Below are 11737 nucleotides of genomic sequence, written 5' to 3' on the forward strand. Positions count from 1 at the left end.
GGAAAGATAAGACAGTAGGTAAAACAAAAATATGTGCCACTGGTATGATGACATAGGAATATCTTTATATTGTTTCATAATATATTCTTTCATTCCAAGGACAACTGAGTATTCAATTTTATTTATGGGCCGATGTTTTGTGTATTTAGCCTGTATTCCCAACTGTACTATGAGTCTTTGAAGGCAGGTATTTCATTATAAACGTGGGCTGAATACACAGTAGAAATTCAGTAAATACTTGATTAAGTACTTATCTTCCAACTACATTAGCTTGGCAGAAAGCTGAGATGGTGTCTTCAGAAAATCTGACATAAAATCAGAGCAAATTATAATTGACAAAGAAGTGTTAATAGACACAAACTTATACAATGGTTGATCCAACTGATTGAGTGTCCCAGAAGGAATTCTCAGGAGATGCCTGATTAGCAGAGTGTAGACTTTGTCCTAGAAAGTACAAAACAAAGGGAGGTGTACAAAACTCAGTTTAACTTTTTCTCAAATGTGAGCAAAGGTCATGTGGCTTTGGCATCAGACTGGTCATGGTTTCATCACACAGGCAACATGAATTTGGTAGTTTCAGTGCATCACCCCCAAACTATGCTCTGTGGGTCAGAATATACCTGGATTATTAGGATCAGCACCCAACAAGCCTGTATTGGGACCCTAACTTTGTGCTAGGCTCTTTGATGGTATAAATCTTACAGTGTTATTCAAATTGGGGAACTTATACCATGGGGATATACCAAGACTTCCATTTGGTACTTGGTACATTGCGTCTTCGTTGCTGCACACGGGCTTTCTCTAGTTGCGAGCAGGGGCTACTCTTCCTTGCGGTGCGCGGGCTCCTCATTGCGGCGGCTTCTCTTGTTGTGGAGCACGGGCTCTGGGCACGCGGGCTTCAGTAGTTGCAGCACGCGGGCTCAGTAGCTGTGGCTCGCGGGCTCTAGAGCACAGGCTCAGTAGTTGTGGCACATGGGCTTAGTTGCTCCGCAGCATATGGGATCTTGCTGGACCAGGGCTCGAACCCGTCTCCTGCACTGGCAGGCAGATTCTTAGCCACTGCACCACCAGGGAAGGTTCTGATAAAATAGTCTGGAGTGGGGCTCAGGAATCCATTTTTATTACTAGAATCAGGAAATGCTAAGTTTTATTTGCCGAAATGAATAAGGTGTGTTCTCTGTGGTGGTAGAAGCCTGTGTCTTTATTTCTCAAGGCCTCTATTTTAGGCTTCCTCTATTACCACCACTTTCTCCCTCAGTAAATCACTGCCCAGCCTTGGTACTGTAGGGAGACCAAGGATTCTACAAGAAGATGCTCACCGTCCTCCTGGGTCTGTCCTTGAGTGGGGGGTGGTGACCTAAGATGGCGCAAGGTTCCCCATCCCCAACCGTGTCCTCAGCTAGAGGAATGTCCTTCATCCTGATGTTCAGGGAGATGGTCAGCAGATGGCACTAACTCACCATGGCTTCCCTCTTTGAATCCATGGTAGAGGGGTTGTAGGATGAGGAGAAGTGTTCTTAAAGCTAATGCATTGGAACTTTTGGTGTACCAGATCTTGAGGACAGTGCTAGGAATGCTTGTTTAGTATTTTCTAAAGGGCACAGATGTCAGGGGTAGAAGGAATGCTGTGTGTCTACTAGCTGGGTCACTCACCCGCTGTGTGACTTCTGACAAGTTACTTAACTTCATAAGCCTGTTTTTCCAACTATAAATCGGGGTGCTCCTGACCCCCTAGGGTTAATGTAAATAAAAGAGTCTGAGTTGTAGTATACAGTAGGCGCTTAATTTTTTTTTTCTGTGCAATGCTGTAATTTATGGCTTTCCTTTTATGCCTGTAAAAAACTCCTTTTTAGTTACGCTTCCTGGCCAACTTGTTGACAACCTCACCCTATTCCTTTATACCTTAGCACTGTAAGGAGCTCACCTGATTTCAAATGCAAAATTGAAGAAGAGAGACGAAAGAGAGAGGATACAGACCCTTGGTTTATAAGTCCTTTACAATTTGCAATTAATTTGCCTTAGCCATAATATTAGATAATAAGAGATATTTATGCTTTGGTAACAGTTGTAATCATTTATTACTTGCAAGCATCCACTGGGCTGTGTGTGTAAAGTAGTACCCGTTGGTAAATTAGTCAATAAGAAGAAATGAAGAGAAAAGCTTCTGAGCCACCAAAATAGATGTTGCAAAGTTGGCAATTCAAAGTTCATACACTTTGCTCATACCTGGGCCTTCAGAATCTCATTCTGTGTCTATTTACTCATTTCAAATACTGATTTGGTCATATGGATCTCCTTCCCAGAAGTGAGTAAATTAGAAAGGGGAGTGGTGCTAGAAGTGGGCATATTAACCACAGCCAAAGGGTTCTCTGAGAGCCTGACAAAAAAGGAGGAAACGGAGAAGTGGATGCAAGAACTCAGTAAGAAGACAGGGACTTCCCTGGTGGTCCAGTGGTTAAGACTCCGTGATCCCAATGCAGGGGGCCGGGGTTCCGATCCCTGATCAGGGAACTCGACCCCGCATGCCACAAATAAAAAGATCCCACGTGCCACAACTAAGACCCGGCACAGCTAAATAAATTTTTTAAAAACTCAATAAAAAGACAGACTCACAGATGCAGAAAACAAAAAAACAAATCGGTCTTACCAGAAGGGGGAGGGGGTTGGAGGTAGGGAAGATAGGTGAAGGGGATTAAGAGGTACAAACCTCCATTTACTAATATATACTGTGTTCATACATTTGTTCAACTGATCCTTAAAATAGCCCCGTGAGGTACATATTATTTTCTCAAGTTTATAGTTGAGGAAACTGAAGCACACAGAGGTTAGATAACTTGTCCAAGATTACACTGCTTGTCCAAGATTACACTGCCAGTAAGTAAAAGAACCAATATTGAACCCAGGTAGCCTGGTTCTATAGCCATGCATTTAGCCACCGCACTATATTCCACAGGACTCACTATTAGATTGTCTTGGATGAAATACACTTTTTATTGCATTGTTGAGCTTTAAAAAAAGAAGAAAATTTTCCATGAACATGCATGAAAATTCTTATGTTACTACATAGGTTGAAAATTGTCATATAAATGTTCTAAAGAATCAAAAGTAAACTCAGGAATTGTTTTTAAAATGAGCACGCAATTGGAAGCTATCAAAAGTGACCAGAAGGGGGAGTTCCCTGGTGGACCAGTGGTAAAGAATCTGCCTTCCAATGCAGGGGATACAGGTTCAATCCCTGGTATGGAAACTAGGATCCCACATGCTGCAGGGCAGCTAGGCCCGCGCGCCACAACTACTGAGCTCATGCGCCTCAACTAGAGAGCCCGCATGCCGCAAACTACAGAGCCCACCTGCCCTGAAGCCTGCACGCCACAAGTAAAGAAGAGAAAAACCGCACGCCACAACTAGAGAGAAGCCCAGGCGCCACAATGAAAGATCCCGAGTGCCTCAACAAAGATCCCGAGTGACATAACGAAGACTCGATGCAGCCAAAAATAAATATAAATAAATAATAAATAAATCTTAAAAAAAAAAAAGTGACCAGAGGGGACTTCCCAGGCAGTCCAGTGGTTAAGACTCAGCACTTCCACTGAAGGTTCTTGGTCGGGGAACTAAGATCCCACATGCCACACGGTGCGGAAAAAAAAAAAAAAGGGACCAGGTATTTTGAAAAAGAACCCCAACAACAAAAATTTGAGATTAAAAATATAATTGTTAAAATTATATGACTAAAATTGAATTAGTGTTTGTGTAGTGGCAAAACTGTCTTCAAGCATTAGGACAAAATTAAGACATTTTCAGATAATAAAAGCTGATAGAACAAAGTTGCAAGACTCACACTTCTTGGTTTCAAAACTTACTACAAAGCTGCAGTAATCAAGACAGAGTGGTACTGTCATAAGAATAGATATACCAAGCAATAGAATAGAATTGAGAGTCCAGAAATAAACCCTCACTTTTACAGCCAATTGATTTTAAATGAGTGCCAAGCCCAGTCAACGAGAAGGGAGAATCTTCACCAAATGATGCTGGGTCAACTGGATATCCACATACAAATGAAGTTGGATCTCTACCTATATACATATACATAAATCTACTCAAAATGAATCAAAGACCTAAATGCAAATGCTAAAATATAAAACTCTTAGAAGAGAATCTAGGTATAAGTTCATGACCTTGGATTAGGTAACAGTTTCTTAAATATGACACCAAAAACATAAGCAACCAAAAACAAATAAATTGGACGTTAGCAAAATTAAAATATTTTGTGCTTCAAAGGACACTATCAATAAAGTGAAAATACAACCAATAGAATGGGGAAAAATATATCTGCAAATCAAGTATTGATAAGGGCCTAGTATTCAGAATATATAAAGAACTCCTACAACTCAACAGTAAAAAGACAACCCAGTTTTAAAAGGAGGTGCTATAGACTGAATGTCTGTGTCCTCCCAAAATTCATATGTTGAAACCTAATCCCCAGTGTGATGATATTAGGAGCTGGAGCATTTGGGAAGTGATTAGGTCATAAGGGTAGAGCCCTCATTAATGGGATTAGTGCCTTTATAAAATAGGCCCCAGAGAGCACTCTTGCCCTTTTGAACCAGGAAGTGGACCCTCACCAGACACCAAATATATCAGCACCTTCATCTTGGACTTCCCAACCCTTCAGAACTACAAGAAATACATTTCTATTCTTTATAAGCCACTCAGTCTTTGATAGTATTGTTGTAGCAGCTCAAATAGATAAGACAATGAGCAAAGAATTTGAATAGACATTTCTCCAGAGAAGATATACAAATGAGTATGTAAGTATATAAAATAAATAATAAGTAAAAAGAAATAAGTATGTAAAAAATGCTCAACAGGGCTTCCCTGGTGGCACAGTGGTTGGGAGTCCGCCTGCCGATGCAGGGGACACGGGTTCGTGCCCCGGTCCGGGAAGATCCCACATGCCGCAGAGCGGCTGGGCCCGTGAGCCATGGCCACTGAGCCTCCGCATCCGGAGCCTGTGCTCCGCAACGGGAGAGGCCACAACAGTGAGAGGCCCGCGTACCGCAAAAAAAAAAAAAAAAAGTAATGGCCTATTGATACATGCTACAATATGGATGAACCTTGAAAACATGCTAAGTGAAAGAGACAAGTGCATATTGTGGGACTGCATTTATATGAAATGTCCAGAATAGGCTAATCCATAAAGACAAAGTAGTTGCCAGGGCCTTGGGGGACGAGGGTCAGAGAGTGACTACTAATGAGTATGGGGTTTCTCTCTGGGATGAAAATATTCTGGAATTAGAAAGGGATGGTGTGAATATACTAAAATATACTAAAAGCCATTTAATTGTATACTTGAAAAAATTGTGAATTTTACAGTATGTGAATTAAATTTCAATTTAAAAAACCTGATAGTTCTACCCACAACAGATCTTCACTAAAATAATTCTAAAAGATATTCTTCAGGAAGAAGAAAAATGACTTTAAAAGCAAGATCTGAGGTGGTAAACATGCAAATAAATTTAAACAAACTGTATAAAATGATAACTTTTTTTATAAAATAAATATTTTGAAGGGCAAATAAAAAGGAATTAAAATATTATTTGAGGGGCGAAGATACTGTTTAACTTTGATTTTGTTAAAATCAATATGTATAATAAAAATCAGGACTTCCCTGTTGGCGTAGTGGTTAAGAATCCGCCTGCCAATGCAGGGGACACGGGTTCGAGCTCTGGTCCGGGAAGATCCCACATGCCATGGAGCAACTAAGCCCGTGAGCCACAACTACTGAAGCCTGCATGCCTAGAGCCTGTGCTCCGCAACAAGAGAAGCCACTGCAATGAGAAGCCTGTGCACCACAACAAAGACCCAACACAGCTAAAAATAAATAAATAAATTTATTTAAAAAAAAGAAAGCACTATGGGCTTCCCTGGTGGCGCAGTGGTTGGGAGTCCGCCTGCTGATGCAGGGGACACGGGTTCGTGCCCCGGTCCGGGAAGATCCCACATGCTGCGGAGCGGCTGGGCCCGTGGGCCATGGCCACTGAGCCTGCTCGTCCGGAGCCTGTGCTCCGCAATGGGAGAGGCCACAGCAGCGAGAGGCCCGCATACCGCAAAAAAAAAAAAAAGAAAAAGAAAAAGAGAAGGCACTAAAAGAATAGAAAAGGTATAAAACTTCTAAGTCAATATGAGGAAATAAATGGAATAAGAAAAATATTACTCAATCCAAAAGCTGACAATAAAAGTGATTTTAAAAAAAACCCACCAGGTAAGATGGTAAAAAGAAGTCCATATATAACTGTAATCACCATATGTACTTACAAGGCTCACAGTTAAAAGACACTGTTAGATTGAATAAAATAAACTAAAATCCAGCTACAATGCTGTTTACAAGAAACACATCTTTAAACAAGACACATAAGCTTAAAAGTAAAATGACAGAAAAGACATACTGAGCAAATACTAACCAAAAAGGGAGTTCGGAGCTATATTATTAGACAAAATAAACTTTAAGACAAAAAAAGTATTATAGGAACAAAGAACATAACTACATAAAAGATAAAAGATTCAACTCACAAGCAGGAATGAAAATTCAATACATAGGGCTTCCCTGGTGGTGCAGTGGTTGAGAGTTCGCCTGCCGATGCAGGGGACGCGGGTTCGTGCCCCGGTCCGGGAAGATCCCACATGCTGTGGAGTGGCTGGGCCCGTGAGCCATGGCCGCTGAGCCTGCGCGTCCGGAGCCTGTGCTCCGCAATGGGAGAGGCCACAACAGTGAGAGGCCCGCGTAATGCAAAAAAAAAAAAAAAATTCAATACATAATAGGCATCTATTAACATAGCCTCAAAATATGTAAAGCCAAAATTGAAGAATCACAGGGAGAAATTGACAAGCACATCATTTAGTGGATGATTTCAACACACTTCTCATTCATGGAACTAAACAATTAAAAAGTATAAGTCAATGGTCCTGTATGGAGACCTGCACCCAATGATTAGAGAATATACTTTTTTTAAAAATTGCACATAGAAACTACAAAAACTGACCAAGTACTAGGTCATGAAGTAACACACAACAGATTTCAAAGAACTGGTACCACACAGATCTCATTCGATGTATTTAAAGTCCCCTGATGTTTGGAAATGGAAAACTCTAAACTCCCAGTAAACCCACTGTTGGACTGCACCCTGCAGGCCTTGCAAGCCTTGTAGTAGCCCAGCCTCCAGGCCAAAGAGTTCGGAGACAGCCAGACATTAATGGTTTATTGGACAGGGGATCTTACATGTACAAAACAAAAGGTATGGGACTTCCCTGGTGGCGCAGAGGTTAAGAATCTGCCTGCCAATGCAGTATACATAGGTTCGATCCCTGGTCTGGGAAGATCCCACACACCGCGGAGCAACTAAGCCCATGTGCCACAACTACTGAGCCTGCGCTCTAAAGCCCATGAGCCACAACTACTGAGCCCATGTGCCACAACTACTGAAGCTCACGCGCCTAGAGCCCCTGCTTGCCACATCCAGAGAAAGCCTGCGAGCAGCAACAAAGACCAAACGCAGCCAAAAATAAATAAATAAATTTATTAAAGAAACAAAACAAAGGGTCCTGGAGAGATGCTACTTGGGGGAGAAGTAAGCTGCCATTTATAGGGGGAATTGAAGTCAGGTTGACTCATCAGTTACCAAGGAAACCAGTGGCTGGGGCAGGGGACAAGCATGTAGATAGTTACTAATTAAGTCCTATAATTAAGACAATTGGATGGTCATGTGAGTGAAGCAGGGCCTGGTTGAGCAGGGGATGTACAGAGACCAAGAGAACACCCATCTAGAATGGCCTGACCATACACCCACAGTGATCTGCTCACTGTCCCACTGAAAGTATTCACCTTTCAGGGGGTTCTTCCCAACTCTCCAAGATCCCTTTCCTCTGAGAATTGTGCCACCTCCCCAGCAACTATGACTGTACCATAGGACTGCCCCTTATACTCCACTCCCCACTATGGCCACAGTTGTTTGGACTAGAGGTACAGCCCCAATTCGAAATGAGCCAATCAGAATCTCCAAGGAACCGGGGCTTAGGTCAGGGCTCTTCATTAGCTTTAAGAGATGGCCACCACTTCTATGAACCCTGGGGAGCAGAGAAAGCTGATCTGCAAAGAAACTAGGGGTTCCTACAGAGAGGAAAGACCACACAGTAAGAGGGAGAGACTGAAAATCAGACTGACTAGAGAGAGGGACTTAGAAAGAGAGACAGTCAGAGAGACAGGTTGACAAATAGAGAATGTAGAACAAGACTGAGTTAAATTGAGAATGATGAAATAAAATTCATATTTCATGGCAAAACAAAATTTAAACAAATCTTTTTCTCTGCCTGTTTGGGTTTCTTCCCTCCCCTTTAGTGTGTATTGTACATCTGCATTAACCAGACCTCCTTACAAGATAACATTTCTTTTTCTTTTTGCCATGCCACGTGGCACGCAGGATCTCAGTTCCCTGACCAGGTGTTGAACCTGTGCCCCCTGCAGTGGAAGCACAGAGTCCTAACCACTGGACCACCAGGGAATTGCCTAACATTCCTTCCTAATCTTATAAAAGGTCACACCCCTTAGGAGATAACCTTCCTTCTTATTGCAGAGCATGGGCTCTAGGCATGCAGGCTTCAGTAGTTGTGGCACACAGGCTCAGTAGTTGTGGCGCATGGGCTCTAGAGTGGAGGCTCAGTAGTTGTGGTGCATGGACTTAGTTGTTCCACGGCATGTGGGATCTTCCTGGACCAGGGCTCGAACCCATGTCCCTTGCATTGGCAGGTGGATTCTTAACCACTGTACCACAAGGGAAGTCTGGCACAGCCAAAATTTAAAAAAAAAAAAAAGGCAAAAAGAAACAATTTCTGGCCTTAAGGGAAAAAAAGTCCTCCTGGAAGGAACTTGCCTTTCTCCTCCCAGGCCTTTGAGATGAAAATGTTCTACCAGGTCTTCTCCAGGAACTCTTATCTCAGGCCATCTTTTTAAAAGGCAAATTTCAGAAGGTAATTCTTATTTAAAGAATGGAGGAAAGATAGTTTGAAACTTGACTTATCAAGGACAGATACAAATCTTAAGTGTCTTCTCTATAAATATTAGTAAAAAAGGGTTTAGCCATCTAGACAGATGACCTTGATTTGTTCCATCAGCCAGAAAACCAATTTGAATCTAACCTGTTTTTTAATTGATTGGTTTTATATTGTCAATGAAAAAATCATCAATAGTCAATCTAAGGAAGAAATGGGAATTTTTATTTAAGCCAAGCTGAGGATTATATCCCAAGAGAGTCTTTCAGAAAGCTCTGAGGACTGTTATGCCTGTTAGAGGTTAAAGAACAGTTATATGTTTTTGAGACAAAGGCTTATATGTCAAATGATGTATTACTGACAGTGTACACAATCCAGATCCACAGTAAAAAGCGTGGGTCATGGGTCGTTCATTGTGGCCCCTTACAAGATTAAGAAGGCAGGTTATCTCCTAAGGGGTTGTGACCTTTTATAAGATTAAAGAGGAATGGTAACTCATAAGGAGGTCTGGATAATGCAGATAAACAATATGCACTAAAGGGGAGGAAGGTAGAGGCCCCAATGGGCAAGGAAAATTTTTATGTTTAAATTTTTCTCATCCTGCCACAAAATATGAATTTTATTTAATCAATTTTCCCATTTTGATAATTCATCTTTAGATAGAAAGCATTAGATGATCAAATATTTGTTCCCTCAATGTCAGGGTGGTTGCTTATCTGCCCTGGGTCTTTCATGTCCCTTGATGTCAGGTCTTAATAGCTCTGTTCTTTCTTTTTTTTTAGGGGGTTGTATTGGTAAGATGTCTGGCAAGGACTAATGGTCAATTCCAAGTTGTTCAATATGATTTACGCCAATTTAATCTTGCTTGTGCACTGTGAGTGTTCATTAATTTACAGAGAACTGTAGATGTGATCAAAATTGACAGGAGCAGTAACAATGTCATTAGTAAATGTTTAAGCCAAGATCCTCCTAAACCAAACCATTTTCCCAGTATTTTTCCTAAACTGGGAAGAGGACCATTCAGAGCAGAAATTTGATTCTTCATGTGTCATAAGATGAGTTAACAAATATCTCAGCCAAATGGTCATACCGTTGGAAAACTGATAGAAACCAGTGTGCTCACAATAAAGGCCGATTGCAGGGGCTGTTTCCAAGACTACCTGTAGGTGACCTTGAGCCCAAGGGAAACCAACTGTGCATCTTCCTAGCCAACCTGGGGAGAGCCAAGGCCATAAACTTGTTCCATAAATTCACTGGATCCTGTTAGGAGCTACCCAATATTCAACATCTAGTGAAAAGGATTACTTTTGACCAGGTTCAGAACAGTTGTCATTAATTGGCTGAGTAAGAGGGTCCCACTTAGTGATATTGGCAGTAAAATTAGCTTGCATGGTACTAGAGTTTCTTTCTTCTAAAATAAAACTGCTAAGAGCCATCCAATTAGAGCCTTTGGAGAGGAAAATCCACCAAGGTAACCTAGGAGTACTGGACATAGGTAATTGGCCACAAACCCAGAAATTGGATTGATTTTTGAAACTTGCAAATGATTGGGCCCAAGGAAAAAATACATTTGGTTAAAAAGCAAAAGTGTGAGCAATTGTCTAAGTAATTAGTATACAGGCCTGGTCTGGCATCTTGGGTCAGCTGTCTACTTCAGATTTCATCTTCTTCTTGTCCTGGTCTGGTAGTGTTTGTCTTAGTTAGTCAGAGTTGGGTGTTAGAAACAGGAGTTGAAGTTCACTCAGGAGAGAAGGCTTGATATGGTACCTTTCAACATGGCTGTAAAGAGTCCTTTATCTGATGTCTTTTCCAGTATGCATTATCCCCTGGTTGCAGGAGACACATCTGATCTTCATCCAAAGATAGATGACTGTGATAAGCTTCAGAAATAAACTTTACAATAATATAACATAGCAACAAGGAGTCATCTGAGAAATGAGTCTTTAGCAGTAAATACAGACCTCAATTAACAAAACTAGAATTTAATATCTACTGAAACATATTTTTTTCTCTCTAAAATTACCCTCATTTCTACCAAATATAGTCAAATTCAGACTAATTTGTTTGCAAAATAAGTCTGGTTTTTATAAACTTAGCCTGATTATTTACATAAGTGTAAGTGATCACGTAGGCTCTTTTAACTTGGCTGTGCTGGAACTTTTCATATGGAATTTCAGATTAAGCTGTTGTTTTGTTTTGGGTTTTTTTGAGGATTACTTTTTTAAAATAAATTTATTTATTTATTTATCTGGCTGCGTTGGGTCTTCATTGCCGCGTGTGGGCTTTCTCTAGTTGTGGCAAGCGGGGGCTACTCTTCGTTGCGGTGCGTGGGCTTCTCATTGTGGTGGCTTCTCTTGTTGCGGAGCACGGGCTCTAGGCGCATGGGCTCAGTAGTCATGGCTCGTGGGCTCTAGAGTGCAGGCTCAGTAGCTGTGGTGCATGGGCTTAGCGGCTCCTCGGCATGTGGGAATCTTCCTGGACCAGGGCTCGAACCCGTGTCCCCTGCACTGGCAGGCGGATTCTTAACCACTGCACCACCAGGGAAGTCCCTCAGATTAAGCTTTTAAAAGGCCTCTCAGGGGCAGGAAAGCCATACCAAGGGCTTGTCACAGATTCCACCTGTGATATCTATAGATTTTGGTGAATTCCTCTCATTTCCCCACAAGTATCTTGAGACTCCTGTACCTGTTAGCAG

Source organism: Lagenorhynchus albirostris, chromosome 1 (genome assembly GCF_949774975.1).
Source record: "Lagenorhynchus albirostris chromosome 1, mLagAlb1.1, whole genome shotgun sequence".
NCBI classification, from domain to species: domain Eukaryota; kingdom Metazoa; phylum Chordata; class Mammalia; order Artiodactyla; family Delphinidae; genus Lagenorhynchus; species Lagenorhynchus albirostris.